The 22,796-nt window shown below is 32.5% G+C and overlaps 1 protein-coding gene across 5 annotated transcripts in view; it reads right to left on the bottom strand.

Annotated features, from left to right (window-relative positions):
• LOC119632710 (regulating synaptic membrane exocytosis protein 2) overlaps positions 1–6,814 on the bottom strand; it is a 114,214-nt gene extending 107,400 nt beyond the window's left edge. For 3 of the 5 annotated variants that reach the window (XM_038025775.1, XM_038025770.1, XM_038025771.1), the window contains exon 1: positions 317–531. The gene's annotated coding sequence lies outside the window, so the exon portion shown is untranslated. Of the gene's footprint in view, positions 1–316; positions 532–6,566; positions 6,666–6,747 lie in introns of those variants that run through there. The other 2 variants (XM_038025773.1, XM_038025772.1) reach the window with 2 other exon arrangements.
• Positions 6,815–22,796: the final 15,982 nt, after the last annotated feature.

Below are 22,796 nucleotides of genomic sequence, written 5' to 3'. Positions count from 1 at the left end.
AAACCGAATTAATTATCTAATAAAAATGTAGCTAACCTGTGCCCTAATCAAGTGAACGTTCGTCCACACGAATAAAACAGTTATATTTGAAATGTAATTTTTCAAGGCCATAATTTACAAAGAATCACGATTTTTTGAACCACCACATTACTTACAATCAATGCTAATAACCATTTTTTTTGCGATATGAATTTTTATTAATTTTTTGCAAATACCGTAATTACTAATCGAGTCTCAACTTACTTGTTACTTGTGACTTTTTTTAAATATGAAAATTGATTTAAAAGTATGCTTCATAATATAAATATGAACTCACTCGAAACTCCGTATAGGTTTTCAATTACTCTTTGAATCAATTCAATTAATTTCGTTTCGTTTATTTCGCTGAGAAAACGGTCGATTTAAAAATGTTTTATTATCTTTTCATCAATGTTCAGAATCTCTTTATTTGCTTTAAAAGTGATTTGTACAATACGCGCACATTATATATTGTTTTATATATTTATATTTATATATATATATATATATATATATATATGTGTATAAATATATTTATATATATATATATATATTTATATATATATATATTATATGTTCAATTAATTTAAATAATTAAAATTAATTTTTTCCCTTCGACTCCGTCCATAGCCTAAAATTCTAACCAATGTGTACCGATATGCATGCTTGCACATTAGGAAATACTGAACAGTAACAAACTCACATACACAAACGCACACACCTACACATAACACTAGATAACAGTACTTGTACTTTATACTTATGCTATTTGGAAAGCAGATTCAATACAATATCTTCCGCATTTTATATCTACAACTCATGACGGCTCAACTCGAACTGTGACTTAAGGTTAATGTTTCGCAGTTATTTAGAGACTCACTTTTCATATGCTCGCTCCCTTTCCATTCCTTTGACTTATTCATACCACAATTCCTGCACAATTCTTTCTCATACTCTTCTCGTCACAATTTTCCAAAATCAAAGAAAAAGGAAAGATTCACTTTCTCTCTATCTTTCTCTCTCCCTCCCTCCCTTCCTCTCTCTCGCTCTCTCTCTCTCTCTCTCTCTTTCACTTTCTCTCTTCCAGCTAGTACAGTAGTAGAATAGTTAAAAAATAGTTAGAACACCTGTCGTGGTTTATATAAATTTTCAATAAAACGTATACAAGTATACATAATATACGCTACGTACTCAGAAGCAACAGCTTTAACTATCCTATCCCTGGATGCAATGACTCGATGCCGACACTCTCCGTTCTTCAAATGAGAATAAACAGCTGATGTTTACCTCTCTTTGATTGAAAAAAGAGGATATAATAAAAATATGTATATATATATATATATATATGTATATATATGCATATACATTTTTGTTTTTTTTTTAATATTCTCTGCACATATATCCTGTATAGAGGGTTGCCACAATTACCCATACAAACACTTATTTTTAGCATTTCTTTAATCATGATAGCAAAAAACATAAAGTTGCTTGAGCGATAAACGTTAAAATTAATAAAACAAATCAAACTAAAAATTAAATATAATAAAAATAATAAAAAGCGGAATGAAATAAAAAGAAAACTTTGAAGAAATCATGAATAAATGAAACAAAAAAGAAACTCCTTTACGCAAATCTCTCCTAAGCTTTTTTAATTGTGGGCATGCCAGCAAAGCGAAAATAGAAAAAAATAAGAAAATTATATTTGGCTGGAGCCGAGTCTTGCTCACCTAAAAATATTGTCGTCACGTCCGCGGTATTTAATTTGTAACTAATACGCTTAGCTTGTCGCATTCTACTCTCAGAATTTTCTTACTTGATACCCACATCGATGATATTGTGGTGGAAAAGTGAATTTACCACGTCGTGACGTCCGCCATAATTAATTTAAAATTAACGCATTTTTGCCCAAATAATGGATCTTCACTTGAGGAATGTGCAAAGTCGTGGTAAACATTTTGCTTTGCTTAATAACCATAAAACATCAAAGAAATGCAAAAAAGAAAATTTACATGTTCTTATAACTTTATGTGGGCGTGGCCGATTTGTTCTATTTTTGCACATAACCAGATTATTAAATGTAGAAAATTTCAGCTTTCAATCGTTTATAATTTGTGAGTAATGAAGAAAAAAAATGCACAACTTTTTGGTTAGAGAAACCGAGTGGCGTTCAGTTTACGCTTTGCTGCGGGCGTGTGGTCTAACCAATTTACCCCATTTTCAATATGAACCTGCGTGCAGAAACTTCCAATGTTCCACAAAAATGCACAGATATACAGACGGACAGACATGGTCTAATTGTTTCAGATTTTGGCGCTGAACAAGAAAAAATATGCCTTTTGAGATCTCTGAGATTTCCTTTTGGGTGGGTGCAAACATTATGACAAAATGAATATACCCCCATTCTTCGGTAGTGGATATAATAAATTTAAATTTATGTTTTCAGCTCAGACCGAATTTGCCAATAGCATGTGCTGAAGTGAATCGAGATTTCAATCAATTTTAATAAGTATGTCGCAAATTGAGTCATCCCTAGGTAAGTAACTACTAAGAATATAGAAGATTTCGGAGGTATCGCTAACATAATGTAGACAACATTTGCTTCGTTTTTACTTACAAGTTGTTTATAAACGATCTCCCGTCCATATGCAATTTTCCCACCTCGTGATATATGCAGATGACGTGGAACTGATCTCCTCCTTCTATACTGAACATTATTCAATTAGGCTGGATGGTCCTCAACCGATTTCTTAACAATAAATTCAAGTATATGGAAGAAACTATCCTTCTCAACAAGGAGTTTGCTCACAACAAAATATTTCATCGAGTCACATAAATTGCAGAATATAAAGACGTTTCGTGGTCCTAGTCGAGTATTATCTGATAATAAACTCTAGTTTAATTTATACATTGGACTCTCTATTTATAAAGCAAGCTCGGTAGCTGGCTTCATTAAGCGCTGGTCGTGATCTGTCTATCGAAGAGAGATTATATGTGTCGCTGCTTTAAATCTACACTGGAATAGGCTTCTGTCCTTTGATCTCCGTCCTATCGTTGTCGTGTAGGCGCTATTCAATCACTTTGAAAGTAATTGTGCCTTTTTGCGTTAAGCAATTTGTCGCGGGATCCCCAAGCTTCATTATCACAATATAAAAACAGATTATTGCTGTATATCTGGCAAAACGTTTATATCCCAATGATATGTAGATACACTAGAAATGTCAGATTTTTAGTCACGCTAATAAATAGTGCTGTAGATTAATCCGTCCCGTTAAAGGAAGCTTATCTCCATATCGAACTCAATACAAACCACAAAAAAAAGAGTATCTATAGTGTTCGGACACTGCCCATATCATGCCTTAGCAATACACAAAACTAATTAAGTCATCTAACGAAGTTAGCTAACACGGTATTGAATTAAGCATCAATAAACGTCCACTTGCATCCCGATGCTTATGATCGTCAAGCTTCCGAGTGGGACGCTAACGATCTTTACCTCTTCTCTCACTTTGCATTCGTTCTCCTACTATAATAATATATTTTTCTCGTGTACTCATTAATTTAGTATAAACGGTAATAAACTGGACTTCTATATACAAACGCTCTAGAAATAATGAAACTTTAAAAGCCTGTCGCTGAATTGAAATGAAATAAGTGAAATGAAATTTTCGCTTATATAAAATTAACTCCTGAAGCATATGCCAAATCCATTGGAGAAACTGTGAAATGACATTTTTGCTCTCTACGCTCTCTAACGTAAGTCAGCCTGACAAAGCATTTACTAAATAATGAAGAGATCATCAAGTTAATTGCAAATAATAAGTTGCCTTAGTATCACGTGTCGCTATGTGAAATATTCAAAGGAAATTGATCGCTCGGTTTAAATGATTCAATTGATTCAAATATAGTCAACGCTATAAATAGGTGGCAGAGTAAAACTCAGATATAAATTTAACTTTTTTGGTTCTTTGTCGTACATATATCGCTATGTAATAACATAAGCAGAAGAAAGTTATTAATGAAAAAAAAAAAACTGAAACAAATTTCTTTTTACGCTCGCATATATGCAAAGCATATGTGAAACGAAGAAAAGCATTCATTCAAATTCTGTAAATTAAAGAATTTTTTTATTAATCTTTCAATCAAAATAACGCATACAAATTTATACATGTACATATACATATGCATATGTGTTTATATAAACTGGGATCAATAAACAAAGTGAATTTGTTTACAAAATGAAAAATCTTTATTTATCATCATCTTCGTCGCCTTCACGACGCTCACATAAAATGACCTTTTAAAACTTTTGGTCTAACGAAAGAAATTCAAAATGCATAGCATTGTGATGATACCGAAAAAATGATGATCAACTTGAGCTTGACCTTTGAGCGACTTTGAGACGATTTTCCCCTCTAGACCCACCTTTCGCTCAGTTTTCCAATTGCTTACAGATCGGACGGTTAAGTTCAGATCTGATCTGCCGTAATTGCGGGTTTCATGACGGCGCGGTTCTCAGTAATCATTGCTTCACAAACACAGCAAATAAAAATCGAAAAACCCAATTTTATACGTTTAAAAAAAGAGATTTGTGGCTCTGCAAATATTGATTACGTTGCTTAGGTTCTCAAAGGCAGCAACGACCCCAATCCGTAGAAAAAAAAAAGAAAAAATTCCTGATTTCATAGTACCCGCGAAATATAAATAAAAAATTAATCTCATTAACGCTTCTTTCTGTACATCCTTCCACCCGTTAGGGTGCGATTTCTGAGGAGGAATATTTAAGATCAACTTTACTGCTCTAAATAAAGTTCGGTTTTTGGTAGTTACAAAAAAATTGGGGAAAAATTATTAAATTTCGGGTTCATTTGGTCACACCGTACGAGTGAAAAAAATATTAATCTAAACAGCTTTTGATGACGTAAGCGTAAATTTAATAGAAAGGCAAAGAACTTTAGCTAATTCGCTTTATATGTATGTTATGGCGTATTTCTACATCTATCGAGTATCTGACAAGTCAAACAAGGTCCTCTTTAATTAATCCACTATAAATTATCTTTTATAAATGAACAGTCGAACTCGATTGAGTCTTAAAAATTCATCCTATGCCAAGTATTCTTACGAAACTATAACGACGTGTAACAAAAAACAAGCATATCTAGCATAGGAACAGACCCGCGACAGGTTGCGGGGCCGAGTACTTAAACCGTTGAAAACATGTAAAAGCTAGACGACCGATGACAGTGAACATGTTCAGTTCAATTTGAAAATCATATCAAGGTATCAGAAATTAAAAATTAATTACGATACGACAAAAACAAAGCGTGTGTATTAAGGTGGGTTGATTTGATAGCATTTAAAGAAATCGATATTGAGATTAAGTTGTTGATATCATTCAGATTTTTGCAAGAGATCCGTATTGGTTGAGCAAAAGGTTTCCAGAAAGTTTCCAGAAAGAAACGGTTCGAGATATTGAAGTGCATCTCACCAAGTAATGCCGCAACGAGTCTATAGTACCATTTATTAACTTAACTAAAGAGGAAACACCAAGGACAAATTCACGTTTCTCATGTGATGGTAAGGCTTATGAAAGCAATCTATTTTCAAAAGGAAGCAAAGAGCCGAACGAACCCCAACGCAACTTCCTGAGAACAAAGGGCGACAAGTTAGCTTCGATTTTTCGGGCCAATTACAACAAAAATATACTGCCGAAATTTGGCTTGAAAATCTTAGACAGTAAATGATTTGATTAAAAAAAAAAAAAAAATAGGAAGAACATATACGAAATGTAATAAATAGGCAGTGTGCTGCAAATGTTTTTAAAGACGTGCAAGGGATTTTACTCGCTTTGGACGCGAATCGACAAAAATAACAAAAGTTGGTTTCTTACCAGAGATAAATAGGTTGGCCGATCGATATCTACATTTCACATTTCTAAGAATAATATCTTAAAACTGGCATTGCCTCAGCTTCTTTTAAATTGCAAGGATATATATATATATGTCCTATGACTATTAAATTTAAATACTTTCGTTATCAAAGCAATACACAATACGCCGTAGAAGTTGTAACAGCAAACAAAAGAACAGAGTTCTTCAACTTCATTCAGAACCTTGCGCTAATTGAAATTCATATGGTCTCAGATGTTTACTTCCACGTATTGCGCATAAGTTGCGCATTTAAAAAAAAAAAAGAAATTATCTTTTCACGCATAAGATCTCTCAAACGAGCAAACCGCGATTTAATTTAACGATTGCTGATGATTGTGTTTTTTTTTTTTGCTTTTTTTGCTTTTTTTGCTTTTTTTGCTTTATCTTCTAAGGAAGAAGTTTTTATGCAAAGGCTTTAAATTGTTTGTTAATACAACAGGAACAGCAATATAACAATTAGTTTAAGCGTTATTAAGCGGTGATATTCCTATAAACCGTACAAATTTAATGAATAAAAATGCAATTATAAAATGATACACACATGTAGGTAAAAAGAAAGTGCGTCCGTGTACTCGCATGTATGCGTATAAATAATTGTTTATGCAATATAAACATACGTACGCGTTTTATATGTAGCGCTCATCAAATCCGTGTTAAATATTTGTATGCTGCTGCAAGTTCATAGATGTTTTATATATTAAAAAAAAATTAAAAAAATAAAAAAAATAAAACATATTAATAATAATAATAAAAAAGTTTATGCTTTTTAGCTAAAATTCAACTAAAAATAATCAACCGTTACTTGTACGAAGCGAACACAAACACTAGAGAAGCAACAGGAAAACTGAACACACACGGTATATTTTCAAGCATCGCATAGGAAGCAACAAACGTTACTATATTTACTATATTAACGATTACCCCACGTAGAGTATAACGGCGTATACGCTACAAGCATTGTTAAAAGTGTATTAGAAGAGCTTTCCAAAATGCTAATATTCTCTCTCTTTTACGCTCTTTTTCTCTCTTACACACGCGAACATATATGCCTTCTCTTTCCCTTTCTCTCTCTCCCACACACACACTCTCTGTCTATCTCTCTCTCTCTCTCTCTCTCTTTCTCTCTCCCTATTTCCCGCTATAATACTTTCTCTCGATATTCGTATTAACTCTCTTTTGACTTTAAAAATCTCTGACATTGAAAAAAGCAACAGTTATGAGGGAATAAAAATGAAAACATTTTTAAAGGACTAGCAAAACATTATATATTCAACTAGTTGGTAAGTTAGTTAGGGGAGAGAAAAGGTGTCTGCATATCCATCCCCCTATACATATATTAAGATGGCTTGATAGCTTGTCCATGTACATGTACATGTACATGTACAAACGGATGCACAAAAAGACTGGAAACGAAAGCAACAGGATTATTGGGAAATTATAAACATACGCACGTACATAGCTGTAGCTGTAGCTATAACTGTAGCTGTATATAATATTTTCCAAGATTATTAATATAGAAAATATAGATAGCATTTCGGATGAAACAAGACAATCACAAATAATTAGTATAACTATTGAAAGAATTTTCCTTGTTGTCTTATTAATGTTCTCGTTGTTGCTGCTATTTCGATATTCTATTTATTTATTTACTTATTTTTTTTGTTTGTTTTAGAGGATGGCGATACTAAGCAACTAAGCAGCTAAGGAGGAAAATATGAAGGTTAAAAAAACTTACTAGAAGATTGCAAATTAAAGTTCTCCTGCGAGATAAAGCGGATAAAACTTTTCAAAAGTTATAATTTGATTCAAGTTGATTTTCTCTCAATCTCTAAATATTACACCGTTTACTATGAGATGGCATGCAATGATACTAAACGAAAGACACGCAGTATTAAGATGGTATCAGTAATTATTTGAATGAAAAAAAAAAAAAAAGCTCTTTTGTGCTAAAAGTTTTTCAACTGCCCAACACTTTATGAGGAGTTCTTTCTTCTTTCACGTTACTGTGTTGTGCAAGCGACTACAATTAGTTACGGCGCTCATTATCGCTATTAAACGAGTATTGTTTTCTTTGTTAAATATAAAGAATAAAAATACGTACCGATGAACTTGGAAAATCAATTTAAACGGTAATATCACTTCGTGATTTTTGCCTATATATATATATATATATATATCATCGCAGGATACAGCAAGGAAGGGCATATTCACTTTATCAAATCACTTGAAGCGGAAGTCTAGAACGAAGTTTCAGAGAGCTCAGAAAGTATATATATTCTTGATTAGCATAAAATTCTAAACCGATTTAAGCATGTCCGTCTGTCCAAGTCTATATAGTGTCTGTTGTAAGCATTCTTCGACTTCAAATTTGGCAAAAACATTGCAAGTTCTTGCACGCAGGTTGATATTGGTTGAAACAAATCGGTCGAAGGACACGTTCACTGTACCACGTATATTGAGAACACTTCTGTTTAGCAAAGAGAATAACAAAATTGGTTTTTTGCTTATTATTCACAAACTATAGCAGATAAGTGCACAACGATTCGAACGCATGTTCTGTAGGCGATGCTGTAGTACCTTTACATAAACGGAAAATCTATCCACGCTTGCCCAATATTATGGGGTATCAAAATTTAATTTTCTTTTTCAATAACTTTATAGGGCGCAGAAACAAACCTGAAAAATCTCATAAAGTATATAAATTCTTGGTCAGTTTCAAATTTAGAATGCAATGTCCGTCTGTTCATCTGTCTATCTGCGCAACTATGCGCAATTGATGATGGAAAAGGTTTTGCACTTAGGCGTCCCAACTTAAGGTTAAGACATAAATTTCTTCTACATTGTATTACTTGAGACTGCTGGATACTTCAGCTTTTATTCGATCAGATGCCTTGAAATTTTAATCGATAAGATTCTGTAAATATTTTCTAAACCGACCAGCTGACTTACTTTTTCAATTGTGAAATTGTTACGTTGTTGTTGCTGCGATATGACGGCAGCGAGAAAGCAAGTAAGCAACTCGATTGTATTCTCAAACAAACTTCATGCAAAACTCCACTTTTAGTGAAGATGATATTATCACTTAAGGACATAAAAATTATGCCTTGCTCATAAAAGTTCTTAACCTGACATTCAGAGATTAGGCTACGAAAGAAAAGCTCTTTTCCAACTTGATAGATAAATGTCCTCTGGGTTGCTCACAAATCTCTTGGAAACTAAAAAGAAAGTATTGAAATCGAAAATTTTTCATTTCATTTGTAAAGCAGCGAAACTCTACTGTAAGTGGCGAAATTAACAAAGGAAACTTTGACATAATACATTTACTAGCGCTAAAATCCTAATCGTTGTGGAATTTTTCAAACGATTGAAACCTTAACAAACGTCTAACGGTATAAGGATGGGGCATGACTTCCTCACTTACTGGACACATCTGTCTACTTGTTAAGATTAGTATGTCTGTCATTAAAACTAGTGTCGTATATATATACGACCAAAAAATTCGCTTTTCTCTTACAGCAAAATATTTATAACATAATTTTCAAGTAATACGTGTAGAACGAGTAAAATCTTTTTAGATTATGTTTTTACTTATTGCAAGTTTTTTGTTAGGTTCCTATTGAATTTTCTTTTTCAACGATCTGTATCGCATACCCATATCGCTGATGCATAACAGCGATAAACATTGAACATTGCAGACACTAAAGACACTCATGAATAATTCATGTTTCAATTATCATAATAAATTCGCAAGCGCTATCTACAACTCATGCACACAAATGTTGATAAAAGTCCTCCTATAATTCGCTTCAGCTGGAAGCAAAGCGATCGGGTTATGTGCACCCAATTAACGCAAAACTTCAAATTTTCTTCAAGGAAATATGTAAGAATACGAAATTTCTGGGCGTCGAACAAGTGTCTAAAGGGAATGGAAAAATTTCATAACAATTGCATTATTTCTAGTTAGCATTTCTTGTAGTTTTTTCTTCAAAAAAAAAAAAAAAAGGAGTTTTTTTTTAATTTTTAATTTATGTACACACATACTATGGGACCTTATGGGAAGTTACAAAAATATTCAAAGAAAAATTTTAAAGCTTACAAACAAGACAAACCATTTAACGTCATCGACTTTCATTCACTTTGTCGTAATAGTAATAAAAAGGTTTTATACGACATATATTACAAGCAATGGTGTGTAGCAAGATATCAAAGGAGAATCGCATTCACGTAATGTTTCCTGATCTCACTGCTTTTTAATAAAATGTACACTTGCGGTGTAAGTGGCATTTGCATTGTTTACCATTAATTGAACCGCATTTGTGTATATAGGGTGTACTCTGTAGAATTTCTATAGGTATAAATATGCGACAATGCAAATAAACCGAAGTTGACAATCTAAATATTGCATTGTAGTTGAAACAAACCTCAGCCTTGTGGCGGCGCATTCGTATGTGGCAAACGTGCGGATGCTAGTCTTCATGCAATATATATGCTTGTGAATTTCTGTGCTTTGATATTGTCATCTAACATCTGACTTCATCTATAAAAGGATGCTGAACAAGTAGAGAAAAGGGATCTCTAAACAATTTGCTTTAAAACAATGGTTTTGTCGGCACAAAAACACAACCGAAAAAGTTTAAAGCTGAAGAAATGACAAATGTTGAGCCTGATTAAAAGCAGAGAAACAGACGATCAATGCATTCAAAAATATATATAAATGCTGCTCTAAATCCATAGCAGGAAGAGCTTCATCACAGAAATCTTATTATTTTAAGTTCATCCGAGTTTGCGCCCAACATCAAACCAAACATCAGATCAAATATCAATGTTCATGACTCGAAAATAAAACTTTGAATTCGATGGACGTGGTAGTGTATTACAAAGTTGTGCAATTTACTGTAACAGTCGATGACAAACTATTAATAGACAGATGCTTGCAATTATTTTCGTTGAGTGCAATTGAAAGGGGAAGTCGGAGATGAAACGCGCGCAATGCAAGAAGACATCATAAAATGATCTGCTAGCACAATAACACTGAGTCACGTAACGCGCAAACAACCAAGAGAAAAGAGTTGATTTCCTTTCTGAATTTCCTTTCATCGAAATTTTTTCTTTTTCGTTTTTTTGGGGGAATTCTCAAAGACAACACTTCGTTCTCGTTGCAAAATACTTTGAAACATCTGTCAGCGTTTGCGTCGTCGAAGACTTTCTTAAACTATATTTTCCAATTAGAAGAAGATTCGTATTTGAAGCTTCTAATTCGATATATATTTAACTTTATTACAATAACTAGACTAACCCATCTAACCCATCTTTTTTAAAATATGCAGCTTATCTTAATTGCTGGTGCTCATCCTACTCATCCCTTCTAGAATTGATTTCTTTGGTCTATGAATGAATTATAATAACAACAGCAATATTAATGAAAAATTGTTGTATTCTTTCCAAAATCAGCTGCCAACATCCCTCTGTGGTAAGGATGATGACAACATAGATAAAAAAGCATAATAAGAGATTTTATATCCATCGCCTATGTAACGAATGTATTTAAACGAATTATTAAAATGTTTGCAATTAATTTTTCAGGTAAATCGCACCTTTTTGCCAGCAGTATTCATAACATGCAGCGAATATTCTCTATCTCTTTCTTTTATTATAAACTTTATACCCTGGCCCCAGTTGCGGTTTGTGCAGACGCACCTAACACGCAAGATGGCTTGAAATAGATTCTCCTTTTCGAACGACCGATCGATTCAGAATGATTTTCTGAATAGATTTAAGCTTGTCTGGCCGTGGACCAAATTTGAACACCATAGATCTACTTTTTGCAATCCACTCCAGACTGAAAGATTTCTCATGAATAGTAAGCCCTTCAGTAAAGGATTTAATTCTTAGTATTTTGCGATGTAATCTATTTGTATGCTATCATGGTAGCATTTTGTCACAAAAAATTAATGGTAAAGTGTTTGGATCACATAGGTGTACTTGTTAGATCCCAACAAATCTAAGGGTTATTAGGAAAAAACAAACTTATATACGGCAAGAAAGTCTAATTTCTAGTTCCTTTTGACGGAAACTGAAAAATAATAACATTATTGAGAAGTAAATTAAGTTCGCTATATGCGAATTATATTATGTGATGTTTTCGAAATCCTGCAAAGTGCCGGATTTTATGAAGAGTATGACTTTGCATCAAAATAATAATTTATAAATAAATAATTTTCGATGTATTATTATCAAAACGAGTGAATAACTCTACTAGGGTTAATAGTGTAGGGTATGTAATGCTTTATCTTGCCCAACTATAGTGTTCTTATTTGTTTTGCTTTAGAAAACTAAAAAAAAAAAAAAAAAATAAACAAAAACCATATTAGTCTTCGGCGCACAATCTAATATCCAACATCACTATGCTTAATGCAGTTATTCGTAAAACCTTATATCTCTTGCATAAAACGGCTTTTCAAAATAAGACGTTGCATGGGAAAAGTCGTCTGATTTGGACCAATTTCAGTAGCGTTAGTCCATCAGCCAAAACATGTCGGTGTACCGTATTTCATCAATATATCTCGAAAAATTGCAACATGTAGATTGAACTCAAGAGATCAAGGTAGCCAGATAAGGTTAGATCGACTCAGACAGTGATTCCTAGGCGATGTAGGAAAAGGTGGCTTGATGTTTGTTGTTTGTATATCCACGCAAATTTAACAAGCAGAGGTTGTGTAGAATAGAGAACATTATAGAAAGTAAAAAAGTTGGCCGTATATATCTGCTTGCGAACGAAGGTGTAACCGTTTTTCTCTTGCTAAGAATTTTTTATATTCTTCACTACTTGTTATATAAGGCTACAATAAGTTTGGGTGGATGTATGCAATACCAAGAGGGAGCTAAAATGAATCCAGCTTCCTTTTGGCCAAAGATTCAGGATCATTTCCTGAATCGATGTAATCGATCAATTTAATTTGTCTGTCCGTATGTCTGTCTCGTTTACTTGTGTTTAGGCCGCAATTTTTGAGATATTTTGATGAATTTTACTACAGCGCCATGCTTTAGCCTAAAGACGAATGCTATTGAAAATGATTTGGATCGGAGCATCTTTCCAGCCGCTGCTCATATAGTCGTTATGTGAATAAGTGTAGGGTGGTGTAGGATATTTAATGACGGACCGTGGCTCACTATGGTATTTTCGCTTTTGTTTTTTATTTTAAAGCATAAAATTTAATTAAAAATCGAACGCGTTACCCCTGCCACTAGCTGTTAGTTTGTTCGCCTTTAATTTTGCGTTTACCGTTACGGCACCCATTGGTTTGACATTAATATTAATTGTTACGTCGCAAGCAGCTGGCAATGTAAGAATGGCTACAATGCATAACAATAATACTTAGTATTGGCGACCCCGGGTAAAATAAAGCAACAATTGCTATTAAGGGTAATATGTAGCATTAAATGTGCGGAAAAAAGAAAAGCAAATAAAACGAACTGGCACAATAAACATGACAAAAACCAGAAATTCTCGTGGCAATAAATCTATTCTAAAAAAAAAAAAAAAAAAAAAAAAAAATAGAAAATATTTAGGGTCGTGTGCTATAAAAGCAATAACAACGACACCAGCAGCAGCTTTAATGCAACTTGTTGATCCTTTCATTTACTCCCACAGCATCCTGTTGTCTGCTATTTTCACATATTAAAATCGAAAAGCAAACATTTATTTCCTGGTCGTTTTTCCACTTATTTACTTATACTTACGTTGTCTTAGTTGATGGCGTAAATAAAATTTTAGAAAAGAAAAAAACCAAAGCAAAACAAAAAATCAAACCAAGAATTTCACATAACCACAGATAATAAGAGCATATATACTCTTATAATGATTCACATCAAAATGTACGCAGACAAAACGTCAATGAAATGCACCTAACTGAGAGACGAATAGACGGAGTAGGCTTTCTTTTGTAGTTGCCAAGGAACGATTTAATAAAAGCGAAGAAACCAATAAATCTACTTAGTATAAAACGCAGAAATCTGTCGAAAGACCCACGCAACATTTTAAGCACACAAACGTATTTACATATACATTCATTCATTTTTATATGATGATTTAGTACAAGTTAACATGAAGCGTCGTAAAACCTACTTTACGCCCCAACATATATATTGTGTGCATAATGTAATTTTTATTTTTGTAAATTTCTCCAACACATTAGCAGAGTGCCTCAGAAAAGTTAAGCATATTATGCAATACTGCTTTATTCCAAGGCTTGTGTCTCATTAATGGGCACCACTTCTTTAAGATAACCGTAAAGAAAACCCCCATGTTTATTCTTTTCTTTTCTTTTTTTTTTTTTTTTTTTTCTTAAAATGCATAAATAAATGATTTCATTGGTAGTGCGAAGTATTGCCCTATCTTGTTAAATTCATATTTTTTCTACACTTCCCGCATTTATTTTAGCTCACGCTTTTGCAGAGACCACTTCGTTTGAGGACGTCCTGCATTTGTATAAGTATTTGAAGTAACGCAAGTGACGGTCGAGACGAAACGGGAACAACAATGAATACAAATACTTATATGGAAAATACACAGCGGCACTCGATTCTCCGCCCGAATTGCCCAAAGTCACTCATTTAAATAAATACCAGAAATTAATTGTTACCAATGTATACATATATACATGTCTATTATACATATACAAATGTACATATGTAAATTAAAGTGTAGTTACGCAATTTCAGCTCTTAGCTACAGCCGGCTGACTGCAGTAAATGTGTGCCGTTCCTCAAAGACAAGATCCATATGACTATTATATGAAAATTAAATTTAGATTTTGTTTATAAGGTTAACAAACAGCCATAATCTAAATGAAGATAAAACAAGTTTCATTAATGACAGACGAAAAGATGAAATTTTTTAATTAAAAAAGTAAAAAGTCTGAAAACTCGGAGAAATATGTAGAAATAATCTAATAAACGGCCGTAAAAGCATTTGAAACAAAACGAATTTGTGCAAAAACACAATTACACCACACAACCTAGCACTTGTGTTACAGGGTATATTAAGTTTATATGGACGAACGCTTGAGATAAATTCACGTTTTATTTCAATCGAACGATTCACAATCATTTTCTGGCTTCTCAGACGTCTATCCATGTATTCTTGTTTCCAACCTACAGGTCGTAATGTTCGAGATATTTCGATGAAACTTGATATATTGACGTGCTTTGACCCCAAGTACGAACCCTCTTGAAATTAGTTCGGATCGGTCCATTTTCTCGACCAGTCCCCACATAACGCCTCATTTTGAAAAGTCGTTATATGCAAAAAAAAAATAATTTTTAGAATTTCGTGGAAAAAATCGCTTAGTAATAGTACTTTGACATTCTAAATTGATTTGAAAACTTTGGATTGAATGGGACAAATGAATCTCTATATGATTATTTTCCTTGCGTCCTTTCCTTACGAAAGTTCATTTATAACAGTAATATGACATAAAAATTAATCTTACCGAACTTGGACCACGTAGATCTGTTTTTTTAGATCCCAAACATATTTAGGGGTTAATGAAAAATAAACCTATACGCCAGAAAGGTCTAATTTTTAATATTTTATGATGGACATTTGTCGTTAATTAGTCAACCATATTGAATTTGAATCACACAGATCTATTTTTTAGACCGAACCGGAAACCTGTCTATGGCGACCTTTCTAAAGCCCAATTTATCGTTCACTACGAAAGAAGCAGCTGGAAAGTAATAAAATATTTGACAAGTAAATTAAGCTTGCTAAAGTTAAAGCGGATTGACATTTGAGTGTCGTTTAATGGGAGAGCTTTAAAAAAAGCTATCTATTAACACAAAAATAATGTACAATTTTTAATGTATTACGAAGTAAGCGAAGCGGTGTAGGGCATACAATCGCCGAGGTTGCCCTACTATAGCAATCTTAACTGCTTTGTTCTCCTATTCAAATTGCTCTTCCTTTCTTCACCAACAACAAATGTTGAATTAAATATTTTTTGTTCGCCTGTAAAAGTTCTCTATGGCTTTTGCACATTCAATGAAGGATACGAATAGAAAAGATATTCTAAAACAATTATCTGATAAAATTTGAAACACACACACACACACACACTCACACACCAAGAAAACCATGTTTAATATAATAGCTGCGTATGCATATTCAACAATTACGTTTACTCAGGTTAATTTCCTCGATCGGATAGCTGCGTGTGCATCGTTCATTATATCGCTATTGTTACCGTTTCAAGTAAAGTTTTGGAAAATTTCTCAGTAACTAAAAAGTTTGCTAACAAAATGCAGCAATTTTTATCTTAGATTTCGCAAAAAAGATATTTGCAACAAGTAAAGGAGCAATTATTGCGAGCTATTTCAGCTCTTAAGGGATTTCAATATTCAACAAGCCTTTTTTATACGAATTGCTTCCATTCGACTTGCGATATTTGAGACAGTTCTCTATTTTAAGTCATGGTCAAACTTTGCACACACCGTTAGTTCCGATAAAAACATAGTAAAGTCAATTAGTTCGCATACTCAACGCGACAGCCGTCATGAAATTTCGGATTATTTCTCTCCTAACAATACACTTTATGTAGGTATTAAATAAAAAGGCCTAGCGGGTAGAATAAGACAAGCTAAGTATATCAGATCTACATTCCACGGAAATCCACGGATACCACCACATATGGAATTAATGAGTGCTTTTATATGGACGGCAAATAGAATGGCTCCGAATAAATTAGGTTTAAACATTTTTTAAATAAACTTTTATATTAATGCATAAACCATTGGGCGGTTAAAATAAACGAAATTTTTTGGCAAGCACTTCAAGATTTTATCGTTTGTTATTTCTTAGGTGTAGAAGTATATTAAAAAATGCTCCCTACAAAGCTGAATTATCGAAATATGTACTTTTATTACCTATGGCCTTTGTCCACTTTTAGGGTAACTTGCGGTTGCCTTTCTATGATAGGTACCTCAAGATTTCAACATTTGTCAGCTGCTGATTTGCTAAATATGACCGGATCGCAGTCAGGAGCGGTATCAGAAGGAGACAGATTTGGAGAGTGATCCCGTAAGTTTCCAGCCCAGGATGAAGAGCACTACTCAGGTTGTGCTTTGTGGGCAAAGGACTTGCTTATACGAAGATTCATTTTCTACAAACTTGAAATTTTTCGCCAACCACTTTCTAAGTCTTGCATAGCTTCTTGCACGTTCACTTCAAACCAACTTTATCATTATCGTAACTTCAACTGCAATTTTTTTCCAATTTAAGACAGAATAAAATGCAACGCCGTTAATGACATCCATATCATAAGTATGTCAGTTCAGAAATGTTAACCTCTTTCTTATCATTGTAAGCGCCCATTGCGATTTTAGGTTATTTATTCGACTACCTTGGATTGTGATTTTTAGGTTAGTCTAGAATTTATTTACAACTCTTAAAATATCTATTTACAAATTACTTACAGGAACTTTGCTTTAACTCTCGTTCCGGCTTTGTCCGTTCGTATACCCTTTCCGCTTGCATACCCTGTCACAAGCAAGCTACCAATACCTGTTTTTTGTGATAATCTCTTTTCCCGCCAAAGGCTCCGCATTAGCGGAATTATCCTGTTCATTTTTTCAAAAATTGTGAGCTCCATTGGCTTTCTTTGGAATTTCGTTTCTTAAAAAATCAATCGACTTTCATAAAAACTTCACTCATCGTATCTGGCATTTTCGTAACATTACGTTAAGTCAAATTAGTCGCGGATAGTTACACGTTAATATCCATCTAATTTACTAACACTACAAAGCACATGTTCATACATGCATTTACGTAAATGAAAATATAACTTATGCTAAGTTTATATATTACATAGCCACATTCATGTCCAAGTCCGTTTTAGCTTGTTTTTTATCGTGTGTGTGCGCGTAAAGTAAACATTCGCTGTTTGCAAATTGTTGCGCTTCGACGCGTGCAAGAAAAACGAAAAAAAAAAAAAAGGAGTATATAAGTAAAATTTAAACGCAATTCGATATGAAACGATCGCTCGCCGTTATTTGCGAAAAGAAGTAGATTTTCTTTCTATATAAAAAAAAAAAAATGTCAAATATCTTCAGCAACAGTACAGCGTATACATATTCATTTTATTTTGTAGGTGTGCGCGCTTGCAATCACAGCTGTACTATCGTAAGTTTGGTATCCTTTACGTAAATGTAAATAAAAAAGTGAAAAGCGGTTTACAGAGTGCAGAGAAAAAGCCAATAACGCACATCAGCTTAAAGCAAAATTAATTAATTCATTTTAAAATTTTCATCAATGACTTTTTCTTTCCTGCCTGAAGCCGAACCGATTTCTCATGTCTATTCGATGAGGCTTAACAATCAATCTATCAATCAGTCGATTAGAGATATTAGAAAGGAAGAGGTAAGGCTATGAGGCTGTAGGTTTCTAGAAGAGATTTCCTTGACCACAGATAATTCTTCTTCTCATTTAGTTTGATGAAAGTTTGAAATTTCAACAGAAAAATATCCTTTAGGTAAAGCATTTTTTTCTCTTCATATCTAAAGCGTCCTAAAAAGGTCTAATAAAAATGAATGAAAAACTTGCAATGATTTCCTCCCTTAAGTTCGCTATTTGGAAGCTTGCAAATCAATTTCCATTTCTTCTTCTCAAGGTAATGCGAAGAGTTCTCCAACCTAGATTGCGTTTGTTACGTTCAATAAAAGATCGCTTCAAGCGTGCAATCGTCATTATATATCGTAAACATAAAATATCGCTTTAGATTTGTAGTTGCTTGCATAAGTATAAATTTTTGCTGCCTTATGTTTGCCGCAGAAAATTTATAAGCAACTCATACTTTATGCAACTCATACCAAAATGATTTCTTTACCTCGGCATATATGCAACGCAACAATCACCGAACCGACGCGCTCATGAACACAGAACACAACACACTGCGTCAGAAAGCACATGTTCGATCAAACCTCAACAGCGTGCTGTGCGGAATACCAGAGCGATCACCACAGCAAAAATATAAAAGTACAGGACGTAAGAACGATCGGGTAAAAATTGGAAGAAAACCACTTTAATCGCGATGACTAATTTTATGACAATTAACGAAAGAAAATCAAAAAGAATGTCGATCAATATCTCGAAATTGTGTTAATTCTCAAAGCAACTAAGCGCAATGTGTCCAACATAAAAAAAAAAAAGTAAAAAAAGTAAAAATGTTACTTGGCTGTTAAACATCTATTATTCTTGGACGTGACTGATTTTTTCCATTTATCAAAAATGGATGTGTTCCCAGTCTCTATTGTATTGTACGCGTGTCTTTGGTCGATTTAGGCCATTACTCCATTACCAACTTCCGTGCAAGAACTTTCAATATTCTTACCAGAAGAAGGTCTACCATACACATCAAACAGATGGACAAACGGACAGAATTTGATGCTAATCAAGAATATATATATATAATTTATATATATTGAAAAAACAGTGAGGCATGGCGGAAAATATCTTATGATATGGCACTACCTTTCTTGGAAGTGTCGATCTGAAACATCTCAGGAAACTTTAACGGTAGCGATAGATTTGTTTATAAAAATTTTGGAAACTGTAATTTTGACCCACGCCAAAGAAAACAAATTTCAGGAGGATAATGATCCGAAACATTCAGTAGTTTGGCGAAAGTGGGGTTCCGGGAACATAACTCGGATGTCACTGCATGGCCGTCTCACTCGACCCTCTTCAGAATATTTTGAAAGGACTAAGACGTCATGTTTCCTGTAGGTGCATTGTGGAAAAATATTCAAAAAGTATGATCTCAGTAGAGAACTGTGATAATTAATTTCATCCATGCCTACAAAAATCGAACTTGTCCTTACAAACGATAGTGGTTATTCCGGCTACTGACTGCCTGACTTGATTTCTATAAAAATAATTATTTTTAAGTACAGAGTTTGCGATATTTCTAAATTCTTGCATATACGTCTATTTTGTTGTCCACCAGAAAACATGCGATCTTTTTGAACAGGACATCTTTTAAGTTTTTTTTTATACTTAACTAAAAGCCCAGGAGAGTGCCCTCGTCTGACATAAACCAATATACACCTGTCTTAGTTCATCTCCGTAGATATTATAGTGTCGTCTCTGAAGCTTGCTTCTGGGGGTCCCAAACCTTCTCATAAACCGATCCTTCGTTAATAGATGTAATAAAGGGAACACGGTTATTTCTATATAAATGTCCTAACATTAAAACTCTGGTAAGCCTCGAGTTTATATCCCCGTAAAGGGATAGTTCAAGGGGTAAATTAACTATTACTATACTTATATAACCGCTCTGTAGGAATTTCGGGATTGATACTTTTATAAATTTAAGTGGAACGTGCTTTTTAAACGAAAATTTCTATTAATTTTCCTTTAATTTTGATTTAATAAGTAAATGAAAAATTTTTATTATATAATCAGTTAACGCTATACTTACTTTGTTGTGTGAAGTAATTAAATAAATAAACGTTCTTTTGCAAAAAAAAAAAAAAATTGATAAGTAAATTTTATTATTTTTTGTGTTTTTTTTTTTTTTTGTTTTTTCATTTTGTAAATTCACGATAATTTAATTTATTGCATTTATTATATATATCATATTATATTTATTTTCATTTTTTATTGCTTATTTTTAAATCATTGTAGTAATAAGTAATCAAATATATATATATAATGTAATTGTGACTAATGTTAAAATATGTATTTATGTATAGCAATAGGTATGCTGTAGTAAGAATAGATAGATAAAGCGTAGAGCGCCCAACGTTATTACTAAATGAGAGATATTATGTGTATATATATTTATTTATTGATTGTGTTATTAAACATAACGACGTATGTAGGTGTACATATTAATCATTTCATAAAAAGAAATGTGAAAAGAATTCATATGTATGTTTGTTAGAGAAATTGATTGCATTTCTGTAACCCTATGCTTTAATAGTTTGAAGTTATCATTTTTCAAGGCTTTCTAGGCGTATGATTAATTAATATATGATTGTATTCATTATGGAAGAAAATTGGAAACTTGTAACATATTTATATGTGATCAGAATTAATTAATACAATCTGTTACCGAGTTAAATAAAAAAAATAAAAAAAAAAAATAAAAAACGATCTTTTTTATTAACTTATCTAAAGCAATATTAAATTACGAGTTCCATTGCATATGGGAATATGTCAATGAATTAAGTATCTGCATTTTGTGGGGTGACTGACTGACTGTACATGCTATATCGTAAATTAAATTTACAAAAAATTCAATGCCCGCGCGATAAACAAATTTAATTAAATTTCTCTTTAAGAAAAATAGAAAAAAAAAAAAAAAAAAAACTCTAAAAAAGAGATATATATATTTTAAAAAATATATAAAATTTTTTATATATATTTTTTTAATTTTTTTCAATTTAAAAAAATATAATTTTTTTTGTTTTTTTTTTTTTTTTTTTTTCTTTTTATGCTGTTCTTTTAATTTAAGTTAGTTTAAGAGAATTAATTAAAACTTGAAAGACATGAGTATACCCATCATCAGCGATAAAATTTTTATTTCACATCTTGCAGCCTCATGTTTAGAATAGAGCTAACCATTTCAGATACACATGCACGTACTGCTACTCTGCACAAATATATGTATTTTAAATCCAATCGATTTAACGATATCCGTCTAAATATCACTTCATCGTACGAATCAAAATCAACTAAGAAGACAATTCAAAAAGATAATCACAAAATATGGTCAGATATGGCTTATACGAGAACTCGTAGAATTAAATATACTAAAACTGTTAAAGGAGAAACGAAGACGGACAATTTAAAAAACGATCTCAAATTTGCTAGCATTTGCTGTCACAAGAACGAATCTTTCAGATAGCACAGCAGTAGCAATACGTGCCTTGCTATGTTTATTTACGCCAGATATTAATTACTTTAAAAGTTTCGTCAAGATCGTTTAGATCGTTACTGTGTTTCAGGAAAACGGGAGTAACGATTAAAATGAAATACAAAGCGAATAGGATTGTAGTAGGAAGAGTTTCAATTATACAGACCAATTATTCAGGCAAATTACTTCTTTACTATTACTTCTTACAAAAGAAGTCAACTGAAGAAATGACGAATTTGAATGCTTTTTAGAGTGCATACTACTTTAAATGAAGAAGTTGTAAGATTCTCTCTCAAAATTATCGGTACGCGTAAGCAATATTTTGATAAATGCGTTCCTTATATGTTAACGTTAATTGAATTCGAGCATTGACAATAGATGAATAATACGTTTAATGGAACTTGGTTGATGATGGGCATTAAACTAATTCGCCCGAAAGCAAACACAAATTTTTTTTTTTTAATATTTCAGAAGAATTTTCATTTCTTGAAAATTAATTTGAATGCTAAGCATTTTCCATTTTTTTTTTTTTTTTTTATTTTTATTTATTTTTTTTTTTTTAAATTTATTTCATATATAATATGTAAATAATGAATTCTTTATGTTAGTAAGTTAATGTTACTTTATAACTTTTTTATTATTCATTTTAAAACGGAATTACAAGGGTTTTTATTGAAAAAGAAGCGATTGTTAAAAATTAACTAACATAATTAACATTTTTAAACATTTTAAACACATTTATCATCCAAATCATGGGCAATGCAAAGATTATTTTGCTTCCGGGAATATTTCTTACTTCTTGTATCCTCTAAGTATAAGCATACATTCTAAGCTTTTCACTATATGTTAGCATATTCTTGAGTTTTAATTTATACGAGTTTTAAATTATATATATATATATTTATTTACATACATTTGTATGCATTTGTATTTATTT

Source organism: Glossina fuscipes, unplaced genomic scaffold (assembly GCF_014805625.2).
Source record: "Glossina fuscipes isolate IAEA_lab_2018 unplaced genomic scaffold, Yale_Gfus_2 1, whole genome shotgun sequence".
In the NCBI taxonomy this organism is placed as follows: Eukaryota; Metazoa; Arthropoda; class Insecta; order Diptera; family Glossinidae; genus Glossina; species Glossina fuscipes.
This window is presented reverse-complemented; position numbering and strand designations above follow the sequence as displayed.